At 51.1% G+C, this 13,782-nt stretch overlaps 1 protein-coding gene across 5 annotated transcripts in view; it reads left to right on the top strand.

Annotated features, from left to right (window-relative positions):
• Window positions 1–13,782, top strand: part of PLEKHA6 (pleckstrin homology domain containing A6) — a 133,804-nt gene that overhangs the window by 27,249 nt on the left and 92,773 nt on the right. Inside the window, exon 1 of one of the 5 annotated variants that reach the window (XM_043923261.1) lies at window positions 10,818–10,859. The exons of the other annotated variants lie outside the window; for them this stretch is intronic. The gene's annotated coding sequence lies outside the window, so the exon portion shown is untranslated. Of the gene's footprint in view, window positions 1–10,817; window positions 10,860–13,782 lie in introns of those variants that run through there. 5 annotated transcript variants of the gene reach the window in all.

Below are 13,782 nucleotides of genomic sequence, written 5' to 3'. Positions count from 1 at the left end.
AAACTGGGCTCAGGCAGAACACACAGGCAGAATGCACACTGACTTTCATCCCACTCTTAAGGTCAAGTGATTCAGTGTAGAAAGGAGGGTTTGTGCGCTGGGCAGGGAGCAGAGCTGGGAGAAGGGGGACGAGGAGGGGTCGTGGTTGATCTGCTGTCTGGTTCAGAGTCGTGCTTGTCAAGCCAGCCATGTCCATCAGCTCGCTGGGACTTGTGCTGTGATCGAGGTTGTATCAGGGCAGCGTGCACATGGGTTCTTAGGGGGACCGAGATGGAGATCCCACACTTGAAGAAAGAGGAAGAGGGAGAAATTGAGGCCTTGGCACAGTGGTGATGGGGAGTGAGGAGAGGGTTGTCAGTGGAGGGAAGCCTTGAAGGGCTTGGGGCTGAGGTCTGAGAAGGAAGCCTGGATTGGCGTGGACAGGACCAGGCTCAGATTTCTTCTGACGGGCTACCTGGTCAGCTGTTCTGGAGACAGAGTGGCAGAGCGTGGCAACTTAGCATCTAGACTCTAGAAAGGACTCTCTTGAATCTAAACAGAAAACATCCTGATTGGGCCCAGCATCTTCAAATCTGGTGTTGTCCAAGGCCAAGCCATCAACACTTGTACTTATTAAGTTATATTTTTAAAAGTGTCCTTTCATTGGCTGAAGCAGCCAGTTGGAAATAGAAGTTGCTCTGAAACATTTTCTTTCACATATGTCTTTTTGATGAATCTGTGACTCCTCGCAGTAATCAGCATTGTCTTGAAATAGTTGGTGCAGGATGCATAGCTTCCCCCACTTCCCCTGGGCGCTCTGCGCTTGGGTTGAGGCAATGTGCAAGAGAGTAAGCTATGCAGCTGCTCTCCACCGAAGTCTTTTCGTGGGCTGAGGTTTCAGATGGTTTTTCCTCCTTCTGGTTTAGAGCCAGTCATTGGCTGAAGGCTTCGCAGGGTGCAGTGTAATTGTATTTTGTCCTTCTTTCTCTGCCTTTCTTCTTGGAGATGTGGCTTTGTCACTCACTTCTTGGGGACTCGGATAATGTAGATAAAGTGCTGGCCCACAGCATAACTTGGGTAGGAAACACAGAACCCCCTTTATACTTTTAATGATGACTGTCTATATTCTTCATGTCTCCTTGAGAAGCAGCGAGCTATTTTTAGCCAGTTTAGAAGAGTTTATCACTCCCACAAGAACCTCCTGAGTGAACAGGTCAGAGGAGGGAGGTGTCAGCGGAAGCTCATTTGCATGTTTCCCCCAGTCTTTCCTTTGGCTCAGTTTGCAGACATCCTGGGCAAGTTGTGGTGTGGGCATAGCTGTCACTTTCTGTCTATCACATCTGCCAGGATCTGTGGGCAAGTCTGGGCTACATGTAGCTCATTATAAACACTGCACTCTGATGTCAGAGCCTGCTTTTCCAGATGGAGAGACCAACACAGGAGAGGGACCTAGAATCTCAGCCTTGGAGGCAACCTTCCTCCCAAATAGCAACCGTAGATGTGTGATCAGCCAGCACTCTTGAGCCCCCAGTGACTAGGAGCACTGCTCTGTGAAGCAGCTTTTTCTGTTGTTGGACAGCTTCAACTCACATGCTTCCTTGATGCTGAACTCAAACTTTCCTTCCTCTACCACCCATTCTTTGGTTCTAGTTCAGCATCCTGGTCATTCTGACATTCTTTCCTGCGATCACTCGTTTGTCTTCATGAGTCAGACCAGTGTTAAGAGAGTATGACATGGTGGGGAAGCATAGGCTGCAGGGTTCACCTGCCTGAGTTTGCACCTTCCTACTCATCAGCTGTGTGACCTGGTTATAATCCCAACCTCTGCAAACCTCAGTTCATCCATCTGTAAAATGTGGATAATGATGGTAATTTATCTCATAGGGTTGTTGAGAGGCCTAACTGTATTAACATATGTAAAAGGCTTAGAACAGGACCTGGCAACTGCAAGCTACTCTGTGCAAGTGCAAGCTTTTTATCTTCTCTTCAACTGTCTAGAATTGAACACAGCATTCCAGATGTGGTCTGTTCAGAGGGACTCCGATGCCCTCTGCTTGACCATCTCTTTCTATTAGGTCAGACTCAGTTTGAAAATCACTGGTGTTTAAGTTGTGCTCATTGTGCTGAAATCCTCAGGTTATTTTCCCGTGGATAGTTGCTAGGTTTAGAACTCCCCTCTTCTACATCAAAGCTGCGCTCTGCTTTAGAGGTAAGGCCAGTGTCAAGGGGAGACCAGAGCATCCCTTCACATTGGTTTGACATGCACATGAACCCTCACTGGTGCTGCCTGGTCGTTTTTGTAATACTACTCTACATCTGGTGTTCTACTTGGAAAATACCTTGACCCACTGGTCTGAAATAAAAGCCCCCATTCCAAAGGGTCTTTCCTCTCTCAAGGGGTTTCTTTCACTCTTCTCTGCTCATCTGATGCACACTTGCTTACCAGGTGAGCTGGGCATGCACTATTGGACCTACCTAACCTCCAGATTCAGCTCCTGCGCTTCTCAGAGTCCCCAAGCTATAGGGGAAGGGATACCAGTGCCCCAGATGTATTCAGAGTGCCTGGCTTCATCGGTAGGCTTTGAGACCCTCTAAATCCTTGCTCTTCATAGGCAGCCTCTGCATAGTCTGGGAGCGTGTTAGAGATAGAGTCTCAGGCTTCACGCCTGACCTACAGAATCAGAATCCAAATTTAACAATGTTCCCTACAGTTTTACCTTAAAATTTGAGAGGTACTGCTCTGCATTATCCAACTTGGGGTAGGAATGAGGGTGAGGCGGGGAGAATTCTGTCTTCCAAGATCTTGCTGACTTACTAAAATCAGTCTTACTGACAAGGCTCCTAGGGACAAACATAAAACTATTTCTAGGATATTTGATCACTAACTGTCTGCATGCCCTGTTTGTTTCTTGGACTGCTAATAATAGGGTTTTTATAAAACTCTCATGCATGAAAAAAAAACAAACTAGGTTGTATTTGAGTTTTCCCATTTTATTAGTAATAAGCTCCTGAGCATATTTCAAAGTTTTGAATTATATGTACAATGGGAATCTTTTAAATGATAAGTGTAGGGTTTTACGTTTATGATATATTTCATTTTGTCAGTGGTAGGCCACTGTTTCAGTATGTGGAATCTTGATTCTGCCCTATGTGTGTTAGCCCTCCCTCTCGGCCTTATCAGGAGCAAATCTGGTAGCCTGCCCTTCTGGGTCTTTATGCAAATTGTGGATGAACCAGTGGAACACAGCGGGATCCTGGCCAGACCCCGGTGGAGCTCATTCATTCGTTCCGCCAGCCTTGCTGAGCACAGGAGCTGCGCCTCTGCAGTCAGATGAGCTGGTTTGAGCTCTGCTTCTGCTCCCTGCTGCTTTTGTCACTGTTAGCAAGGTATTACCACCACAGACTCCCTGCTTCTTCATCTGCCATTGAGGAAGCTGGAGGGGTCAGCGGGATCCCCCGGTGCGCTAAAGAAGGCCTCCTCCCCTCCCACTCGGAGACCTGATCCAGTTAGTCTGTGGCGGTACCCAGGTATTAGTACTTTTAGAAGCTCTCTAGGTAATTCTCATGTGAAGCTGGATTGAGAACCCCTGCGCAATCTGCTCCTCTGAGCTCAGAGGCTCCCTGGCAGCCTGACAGCCATCTTCTGGGGCCTCTGGTCCTGCAGCCTGAGCTGTACCGGCTGGGTCTGTGGTAGGAGAGAGGGTGCTGGTGCTGGGCAGGTCATGCAGAACTTCAGGGTACCCTTGTCTTCCCCAGCTCCCTGGGAGAGGGCTTGGGGTGCCTCCTATTAGGCACCTGCCCTCCTGCCCTTCTCTGGACAATAGAATCATTTTTGACTTCTCTGATGTTAGCTTCTTTCTGTGTTTCAGAGCTTGCTGCTTAAGAAAAGTAGCCAAAGGCCAGTGGAGGTCAGTTTCAGCATGATGGCTCCAGACAAGATGGCTCCCCGTCTGATTCCTCTCTTTGTTCTCTGATTCTGTGCCCCTGTGACTCAGAAGGTGACAGCCCCTCTGAGGCCTCCTCTTACAAACCTTTCCCTCCATGGGCTCCCATAGGCCAAAAGCCACCCCTGTGGCAGCCCCCAGGGACTTTGCTGGCAACACGTGGATGCAGGCACACTGCTCTGACTTGGCACTGGGGTGGGGTGTCAGAGCACCTCCTTGCCTAGCCTGGCTCATTTGGGACTAGACTGGCCTCAGCCCTGGGGCTCAGGATGTCCCTTTGAGCATCCCTTCCCTGTGTCTGGGGTATGAGTGTGCTCAAGATCTGTGTCATCTTGCCCCATCCCCTTCCTCCCCATGGTCGCTGCTGGGTACCACTGCTGGGTACGGGGAGTGTCTCTGCAGTGGGCTTGGTAATTGGCGCTTCAGCTGGCTGATTGACTGTAATGCAGGCGAGCATTTATTTACCCCGGCAGCCGCCTCTCAGACAGCCGTTAATTGCAGGCACAAGAGAGACAATAATTATGGGATAATGGGTGGCTTTTGTGGGAGGCCTTCTTCTTGCACTGTGTCAGCAAACATGGAGGGTTTGTTTCCTAACATTCGGCTCCCCTGCTGAGGAGATGCCGCAGCCCCTTCCCACTCCCCCAGTTCCTGTCATCCATCCCCCCACCCCCCAGGGTTTTACCCACATCCCCTGGGTGACATCTTCCAAAATATCATCTGCTAATTCCCATGCAGTCATGACCCTATTTTTAGGATTTGTAAGGTTGAACTGATGCCTTTTAGAAAGTAGTAGTTAATTAACTCTTCCTAAAACAAGGGTGAGTAAATACTGAACTACGTGCTTTATTCCATGGGCCCTTCTGATCTTTGTTAATATTTTTACATAGTTACAATTAGTGTTCAGCTCTTGTCCTATGCCCTGCATTTTTTTGCTTAATGTTATTTTATCCGAACACGTCCAGGTATGATGATGGTCCATAATTTTTTCATTTTAGATAACTATCAATAATTCTGTCATGTATTGCTTTTCTCTTATTACTGGGAATCTGGGTTGTTTCCAGTTTATTGCTGTTATGAATAGCAGAGCTATTCATTTGTATGTTACTGATTTTTTTTTCTCCCGGTTATTTCCCAGTGGGTAAATTGAATTATGAGTTATACTGATCTGGCATCATGTTGGGAAAAGTTGAGGGGAGAGGGGAGCTGGAGGCTACTGGAGAGTTTAACTTGTTCCCTCACTTCCCTCTCCCAATATTGTCTTCTCACCTCTCTTCCCATCCATTTCTAGAAAGATTCTTGCTCCAAATCCCCTAGTCACAGCCCAGGCTAGAGAAGACAAGACTTGGTACTCTGACAAGAATTGCTGCAGGGTAGATCATCTCCAAAACGCAGTGGCTCAGTGCATCAGCTTCCCTGGGTTTCCTGGGCTCAGCTAGCTGCTTACTTGGGCTTTCTTATGGTCATCTGAAGGCTGCACCGAGCCAGACAGCCGAGGTGACGCCACACATGAGTGTCCTCTGGGAGCTCGGCGGGAGCCGGCCACTGAAGCACCTGCACGTGGCCTCTCCACGTGGCCTGGCCTCCCTCGGTGTCGCAGTTGGTTCCCAGAGGGAGTGTCTCCAGACAGTATTTCAGGAGACCCAAGCAGAAACTTTAGGGCTCCTTACGCTGTAACCTCAGATGTCATACAGCATCACTTCTGTTACATTCCGTTGGTCAAACCAAATCTTGGTTCCCCCCGATGCAAGGGGAGGGGAGCAGACTCTGTCCCCCAATTTGCAGCCATCTCTGATGTCTGTTCTTAAAGATGGAAAGCGTGTATAGATTCCTGCTAGCTTCTGCCTTCAGAGAGGCCATGTGAGAGATGGACCCCCTTGGCTTCTGCTCTGAATCCTGCCTCTTTTCAGTCTTAGGAGCCGTGTGATCTCCCCTCAGAGCCTCCCCGGGGGCCCTAAAGCCATCAGATCTCTCTTCCTGGTCCCGCCTCTCTTCCCTTTCTTAACTCTGTCTGTATCTTCGTCTGCCCTTGTCTCACACGGTTCTTATCACACATCATAGCATTTAGTTATTTATGGGCTTGGCTTGTTAGGTTGTAAACTCCTGCTCAAAGGCAGGGACTCTGTCCCTTTTTTCTTGTTAACCTCCACACCCTACTCTAAATGCCTGGAATGAAAAAAGAGCTTCCAAAATTCCACCCCCCCCCCCCCACTTCAGACACTGGACACTCCACTGTGTGTTGAATGAATGAGTAAGTTATCTTAATGGGAGGGTGGTGGGGGAAGAGGAGAAAGATCTATTGAACACTTGCTCTATGGAGCTTTATATAAACTATGTTATTTAATTTTTTAAAAACCTGGAAAGTATGTAGTGATATCTCTGTTTTACAAATGGTAAAGCTGAGGTTCAGAAACGTTAAATAATATGTGTAGGTGACAGTCATAGGGTCATCGAGTCAGAAAATCGTAGAGCCTAGGTCTTTGGGAACTTGGGGTAAATCTTCTCTCCTGTACACTTAACTTCTTAGAATCTTATTTATCTATAAAATGGGGAGGATAGCTCTTACCTCATAGGGTTGTTTTGGATGAAATAGACGTGCCACACATCCGGTGTTTGTTATAGAGTTGGCATTCACTCCATGTTGCCTATTGGGACCTGACTTCTTGTTTGCGAGGGCTTGACAGGGACTCTGTGCGCTGGGGACGCCCTGTGGCTCGCGGAGCAGTTGACGGCTCTGCCGTGCTGACGTCTTTGGGTGCCTGCGCTGTTCACCCGCACGTACATGACTGCTCTGGAACACGCTTCCCGATGACTCCTCCCCTCGCCCTGAAGCACTTGGGAGCCATTCCCCCGGACTTTGTCCCGGTGTGCACCCTCCCACCTTCTTTGTAAACACAGCTTCCCCTAGAGCACCGAGCCTGCAGATCCCCCACCGTAACTGCTTTTGTTTGGTCTTTGAAAATTAATTCCAACAAGAGCTCATTCATTTTCTTTCTTTCTCTTCATCCGCATGCTCACATGTTCTCTTTGCCTCTCTACCCCAGTTCCAGTTTTTGGTCCCTCTCTGTCTCGTCACATACGCCGTTCCGGATGGTTACACAGTGGCGGTGTTTCACAGGGTGAATTATGAGATGAACGTGAAAGGAGATTGCAGTACAGTGAAGGGGGTCCTTGGTGGAGCTGGGGACAGGGATAATTTATGTCTTTCCTTCCCTGATGCCCTTCCCTCTTACTGCTTTGGCGCTGGCCTCAGCCTTCTCTGGCTGGAGATCCTGCCTGGGAAGAGGGGAGCTGGCTCGTCCAGGCGTCCGCTGGTCTGGTCTGCTCTTCTGTCGCTTGATTCCCAGCTCAGCTTCATCTCCCACTCCCCTGCCTGGCCACTGATATGTAGCACTGAGTTGCCAGAATCACAGATGGCAGAAGTTGGATTATTTTTTCTTAACTCTTTTCATCCCCTTCTCTCCAGAGGTTCCAACTGAAATGGCTGGAAGTCCAGAGAGAAGGGAGTTACTTAAAATTCTTTCCTCCCTGCCTCAGGTTCTTCTTCCCTCCCAATGCTGGGTATTTGGTGGGGCCACAGGGCTCAGGGGAAATGGAAGCCCTGCTAGCAAACCGCCCGCAGGAGCTGCAGAGGAGACCTCTCCAGACCGACCCTGCTTTCTTTATCACTCCGGTCCAGCACTTGCAGGAGGCTCATCCCGGCAGTTGCTAGCTTCTGTGATTCTGTGTAGTGCCATCAACTACTCCCCTATCCATGAAGGCTTCCTAAACAGTCCGATAGTTTAAAGACCGGTCTTTATAGGTCTGTAGTATAAAGACTGCATCATGGATGGGGGAGATTGGTTGGTGATGGGGCTTTCTGATGATGAACTGAGAGTTATTTCAGGGGCTTAGGGGGTGAGGTTGGAAATCCAAGTCTTAGGATAAATCTGAATTGGTGAGTGGAGGCGGGAAGGTCAGGGTTATGGTTAGAGTTGGGGCATGTGGGCCCCGACTGGGAGATGAGGTTCAGGAGCCCTTGGAAGGCGCCTCTGATACTAGAGAAGTTTTCCCTGGACACCCTCACATGTAGGAGATTTTGCCCTGTGCTCTGGTTCTAGTCATTTGTTAGAACAGGAGGACACGGGAAAGGTGAGCTCTCAGGGGAGGGCTGAGTGCCCCTGGAACAGCTTAGAGGCCCCTCTTACAGGGACCCGGCAGGGTTGTTCCCTGGCCATGAGAGGAACTGCGGTGAGGTGACAGGGCTGGGGCAGAGCAGTGGCGGGACTGGGAGACTGAGGAGGAGGTGTGTGCACGCGTGCAGGCTGCCGTCAGGAGCCTCGCCTGGCCCTTCTGTGCCCCTTCCCGCCCACACAGGGAAGGGGAAGGCGGGGCGCGACCCGTCTCCTTGCCTGCCAGCCTTCTTCCAAGGTCACCTTTGTCTCTGCTCGTCAACACTGGCACCATCTTTCTGGCACCACCAGCCCTAGAGCTGAGGGTGCCCAGTGTTTCCTGAGTGTCTTCTTGCCTTAGTCTTGTTGCTCTGCCCACTGCCGCCTCCAAGATGCATTTGAGATCCAGAATCCTGAAACACAGCCGCCCCTCTACTTTCTCCCCCAAGAGGGGCCTTCTCTGGAGCCTTTCTCTAGTGGGGAAGGCAGGGAGGAGCTTGGTCCAAGGGGCCCAGCCCGGGTGTCTATACATTGAGTAAAGTTGTCTGCAGAGTTGGGCTGAGGCCAAGCTAAACATCCCCCCTACCCCGACCGCCCCCCAACACACGCCAGCTGCCCCAGCCATCCTGCTGTCCCAGCCTGGCTGGGAAGCGGGTGGGGGTTGGGGGGTTGGGTCTGTTGGTTAACCCTTGGGAGGCCAAGGGGATGAAAGAGTCCCTTGGGAGGAAAGCGTCTCTTTTTCCAGGTGGTCTCATCAGACCAAATCTAGCATGGCAGGCCCAGAGCCTTCATCCAACGGTGACTTTATAGGAAGTGCAAACATATTTTATGAATAATTAGAAAAGTTTGGAGGCTCGGGGTCTTTTATCGACTCTTTCTTTTAGCTCAGAGATTTAAGATTTTGTTGAACAGGATGCACAGGGGACTTCCCTTCCAACTCACCTTATTGCCTCCCCTACTTGGCTTCTCTCTCTGAGATGGGGGAGCTATGCTCTCTGTCTTACTCCCCTGCCTAGATGCATGATTGCCTCATGGGACCTTTTTCTGGCACCTGGGCTGAAGCATGTCTGATCCATACTGACTGCTCCACCCCGTCCGAGGCCTGCTTCCACGGAAGGTTCTGGAGACAGGGGATTCTCATTTTCCTCTGCGTGGGCCACAGTCAGTATCCTATTACTCTTGCCCATTTGTATTCAGAACCTCGGGAGAAATGGTCCAAGGCTGGACCTCTCAGAACTCACAACCTTGGAGGGACTTTGTAATTTTGAATAAGCTGAGTAAGAATTTGTTGTCGATCAGGAGCAAGATGAATGGACCTTTCTTAAATTTTTAAGGGAATTTATTGCCAGTGAAACCCAGAACTTGCCTGATCTGCCTTTATCCCCTGAGGCCCCTGAACTTGCCTGATCTGGATTTTTAGGTTGCTAACGTTGGCTGAGGTAGCCCGTCACGGGAGCTCTCCCCAGAGAGGCTGTAGCCGAGGACCGGGGGGCCCGTCCACAGAGCAGGACCTGGCCTCTGTGTTTAGTGTCTGTCCTTCCCCTGAGGGCCAGGCCCTGGACTGCCCGTGGGGAAGAAATGGACTCTGAGCGGAAGAGGTGGGTTTCCTGTCCTGCCTTTGGCAGCCCGGTAAGATGTGCATCTTCGGATCGCTCACTGTCCCCTCTGAGCCCCAACTGTTTAATCAGTGGCGCTCTAGGGCTGATCATGTAAGGCTTCCTCCTTTGGGTTCTGTGAAGCTGCAACTGGGGAGCAGTCCACGTGTATAAAAAGCAATGTGCCGATGTCAGAGGTTATTATTTACAGTATTATTCTTAGGAGAGGCAGAAAACTTTGGAGCCCCAGTTGCTCATGGAAATCCTTGCAGCCCACAGCTTCCACCCTTGGGGTATGAACTGTCTGCTCTTCCAGGCCACCCTGCTTTCAGTGCTGAAGCCTGATGGCTAGAGAAACCCCAGATCACACTCCCGTGGGCCATCCCTTGCTTGCCTTCCTTCTTGACCTGTGTCTGCATTTTCCCTCTGATGGGGCTTGTGGCGGGGGGGGGGGGGGGGGGGGGGGGGAGGGGGGTGCTCTGCTCCCTTGCGCAGGGTGCTGGGACCCAGCCTCAGTACTCTCTGGCTTGGTGCGTTGTTTGCCTTATGCTTTCTTGGGACGGCATTACAGAGCCTGACAGAAACCTGCCTCCTCCTTCCTAGGTGTGGCCAGAACGTTGTTTATGGTAGTGATACCTAGCATTTATAGAGCGTCACTTCCTCTTTGCACCCTCAGCTCTTGTCCTTCTGTGCACGCTCCCATCTCTCTGCAGGTGCAGACTGAGCCCCAGGGTCATATAACTTGATAATGAAGACTTGGAGCTGTTCAGGAACTTGCCTTAGGTCTCAGCCAGCAAGTGGCAGAGCCAGGATTTGAGCTTCAGAGTCGGCACTCCCTCTGGGGTTACTTGTGAGGGCCCTTGACGCTCAGTGGGAGACTCATGGTCCACTTCTTCAGGGCCTGAGGGGTGGCTCCAAGGTAACTTTGGGTCTTGTGGCCGCTGAAGGTCAGTGAGCATGAGAGGTGTGCGGCGGTCAGCTTGTGACCGCCCAGCGTGGGCATGAATATGGAGCAGGCACCTTGGAGGAGCCCTCGGTTAACCCCGTGTCCCTTTGAGCGGTGTGCCCCGAAAGGGCGGGCTCCGGCAGGCTGCCTGGATCGGCCCCTCGGCGCGGGATGGAGCCTGCCCCGGCTCTCCCCGCTCAGGAGGCAGGTGGATCATCCTTCTCTCTGGAGCAGCTGCCGGGAGGTAGGCGAGGGCTGAGGGGCCAGGTTCGTCGGAGCCAGCGCCTGCAGGCCCGTGTGGGCCAGCGAGGCAGGGCCCTGTCTGAGCGCATGGCTGGGCACGGCCGCTCGGCTGAGGCTGGGGCTGCGGGGTGGCTGGGCCGGTGACTGAGCCCCGGTTCTGGATGTGGGCCCCTGGGCCCGGCCCGGCCCCACCCTGTCTCTCTGGCCTCCCTCCTTACCGCTGTGTCCTCCCTCCTTTGCTCTCTTCTCTTCTCTCCCTTTGATTCAGTTACTTCCTCAGCAGCTCTGAGCTCTGGAATGGCCCAGGTCCGGTGCTCACCACTCCTCGTCCTCCCTTCTGGACGCGTCCGCAGACACCCCAGACTGGCTCGCCCTTCCCTCCTGACTTCTCTGCGCCCTCTCCCCAGCCTTGCCTCCCCTCCTGGGAGCTCTGTGAGCCGTAGCTCCAGGAAGCGCCAGGGGAGGACCCGCCTGGGCGGTGCCAGCTGTTTGCCCAGGGTGAGGTTGGCCTCAGCCTGGGGCCCCGGGCTGGGCTGGGGGGCCCTGGGGCTCCGGGGTGGCCCATGCTCCCCGCTTCTCCCTCCACCTTCCTCCTCTGCTTCCTCCCAGTGGAGGCGGAAAGGCAGTCACTGTGGGTGCTGCTTTGCGGGAATGCCAGCTCTTCTTCGGGGCAGTGAGAGGCTAAATTCAGGATGGGGCTGGGAGAGCGATTCGTCTTCGGCTCTGAGCTCGGATGGCCTGAGGGAAGGCTGGAGTGTGGCGTCCCACCTCCAGAGCTGCGCTATGGCTCTGTTGTTGTCTCGGGGCACGGCCTTGGGAGAGTTGCTTTCTCTTCCCAGTCCTGGCTCTGCCTCTGTCAGAGGCCGGAGGGGATCTGCTGCAGAAAGGGCTGAGTCCTGCAGTGGTAGCACTGGGAAGGGAGAAGCAGTCTGCGGGTCCTCTCCGTCATTCTCAAGGGGGAACAGAGGCCAGAGCCGGTGCCCTGGCCAATTTGGAGGAGTTTATTATTGCGCTGGGCTTCCCTGGTGGCTCAGACGGTAAAGGATTCACCTGCAAAGCAGGAGACCTGGGTTCGGTCCCTGGGTCAGGAAGATCCCCTGGAGAAGGGAAAGGGCTACCCACTCCAGTACTCTTGCCTGGAGAATTCCATGGACAGAGGGGCCTGGTGGGCTACAGTCCATGGATTGCAAAGAGTCAGACACGACTGAGCAACTAACACGCACACATTATTGCACTACCACAGTGATGATCATGGAGAGTCTGATTTTCACTTAAAAACACTTTTTTATCGTAGAAAGCTGCAGACATACACTGAAGTAGAGAGAATAGTGTAATAGCCCTCATAGACTCAGAGGTTTTAAGTCCTCTCATGGCCCAGGTTGTCTTAGGTACACTCCCAGGCCTTTCTACCCTCTGATTATTTGGAAGTGAATTCTAGACAGCTTATCACTTCATCTCTAAAGATAGAAACTCTGAAAAAAAATCATTGTCACACTTAAACAAAATGAATACTTCCTTAATATAATCAAATATCCAGCTGGTATTCTTATTTCCCTGCTTATCAGAAATTTATTTCCTAGTTTTTTAAAAATTTGGCTCCAGATAAGCCCATGCATTGTGGTTGGTTGCTATAGCCAAGAGTCACTCTTCACCACAGGTATTGTTTTTCTTTCTCTTGCAATGTTTTGCTGAAGAAACTGGGTCATTTGTCTTACAGAGTTCTTCACTTTCTGGATTTGGCTGACTGCATCCTCATCACGTCATGTAACATGTTCCACTGTCCCTGGAGCCTGGTGGGCCACAGTCCTTAGGTTTGCAAAGAGTCGGACACGACTGAAGCGACTTAGAACACATGTACGCACTGTCCCTGTATTTCCTTAAGATTTAGGGCTTGGTCAAACTCAGGTTCCTTTAATTTATTCATTAGAGGGTCAAGAATCTCTTGGTTGTGGTGTGTACATCTATCAGGAGACACACAATGTTTGGTTGTCTTCCCTTTTGTGTTATTAGCCTCCTTGATGATCATTGCCTAGATCCATCCATTCATTACAGGCTAATGGCCTATAAATGACTGTAATTAGACGTTGCTTCTTTCATCCCACAGTAAGTGATCTCTTGCTTTGGAAAGAAGCCTCCTTCTCTGGGAGGTGTTGCTGTGGAGGCTGACCCCACATGGCAACAGGGTGGCCCCCTCCCATCCATTCTGGTGTCTCTGTGGATGGTAAGACAGGTGTCTTACAAATGCTGGGTTGGGAGTCTTAGTAAGAGTCTTTTACACCTCTACAGTGTTCAGTCAAATTTCAAGTCTTTGTGTTGATGGAGGGCATCAAAGCCCAGGATACTCGAAATAACTTTTCCAGTTACCTCTGAAATACAGTTCATCTTGAATCAGATTAATGCTCAGGCACAAACCTTCACTATCTCCTGTATCTACCAGCCTGGCTCATAGTACTATGCTTGACCCTGATAATAGCTTTATATTTATACAGTAGTTTGTAGTTTGCAAAGTGCATGCACTCACATGCACGGATGCACACACACACATGCATGAGAGGTTAAGAGTGAAGCGTTCAGATCGGCTTGCTTGAGTGTGGATTTTGATCCAACTTTCTAGCCTCGAGCAAGTGAGCCAGCTTTTCTGTGAATCAGTGTCTCCACCTACCTTACAGGGATATGAAATGAAATAATATAAACAAAGGGCTTAGCCCATGCCTGACACGTAGTAGGTGCTCAGTAAATGTTGGCTGTTGGAATGAGCAAGCCAGTGTCTAGCTGTGAGTTCTGCAGACCCTACAAGGACAGAGCCGCGGCAGACAGTTAAAAGCTAACTGTATGTCACAGATGCAGGATTGTAGGCTATCTGTTCCAGGAGCCAGCCATAAGGAGGTCAAGCAGCATTTGCTAGCAATTTCATTTCGTTCCGG

Source organism: Cervus elaphus, chromosome 14 (assembly GCF_910594005.1).
Source record: "Cervus elaphus chromosome 14, mCerEla1.1, whole genome shotgun sequence".
NCBI lineage: Eukaryota > Metazoa > Chordata > Mammalia > Artiodactyla > Cervidae > Cervus > Cervus elaphus.
Note: the sequence above shows the minus strand (reverse complement) of the source record. Positions and strands in the feature narration are given on the sequence as shown.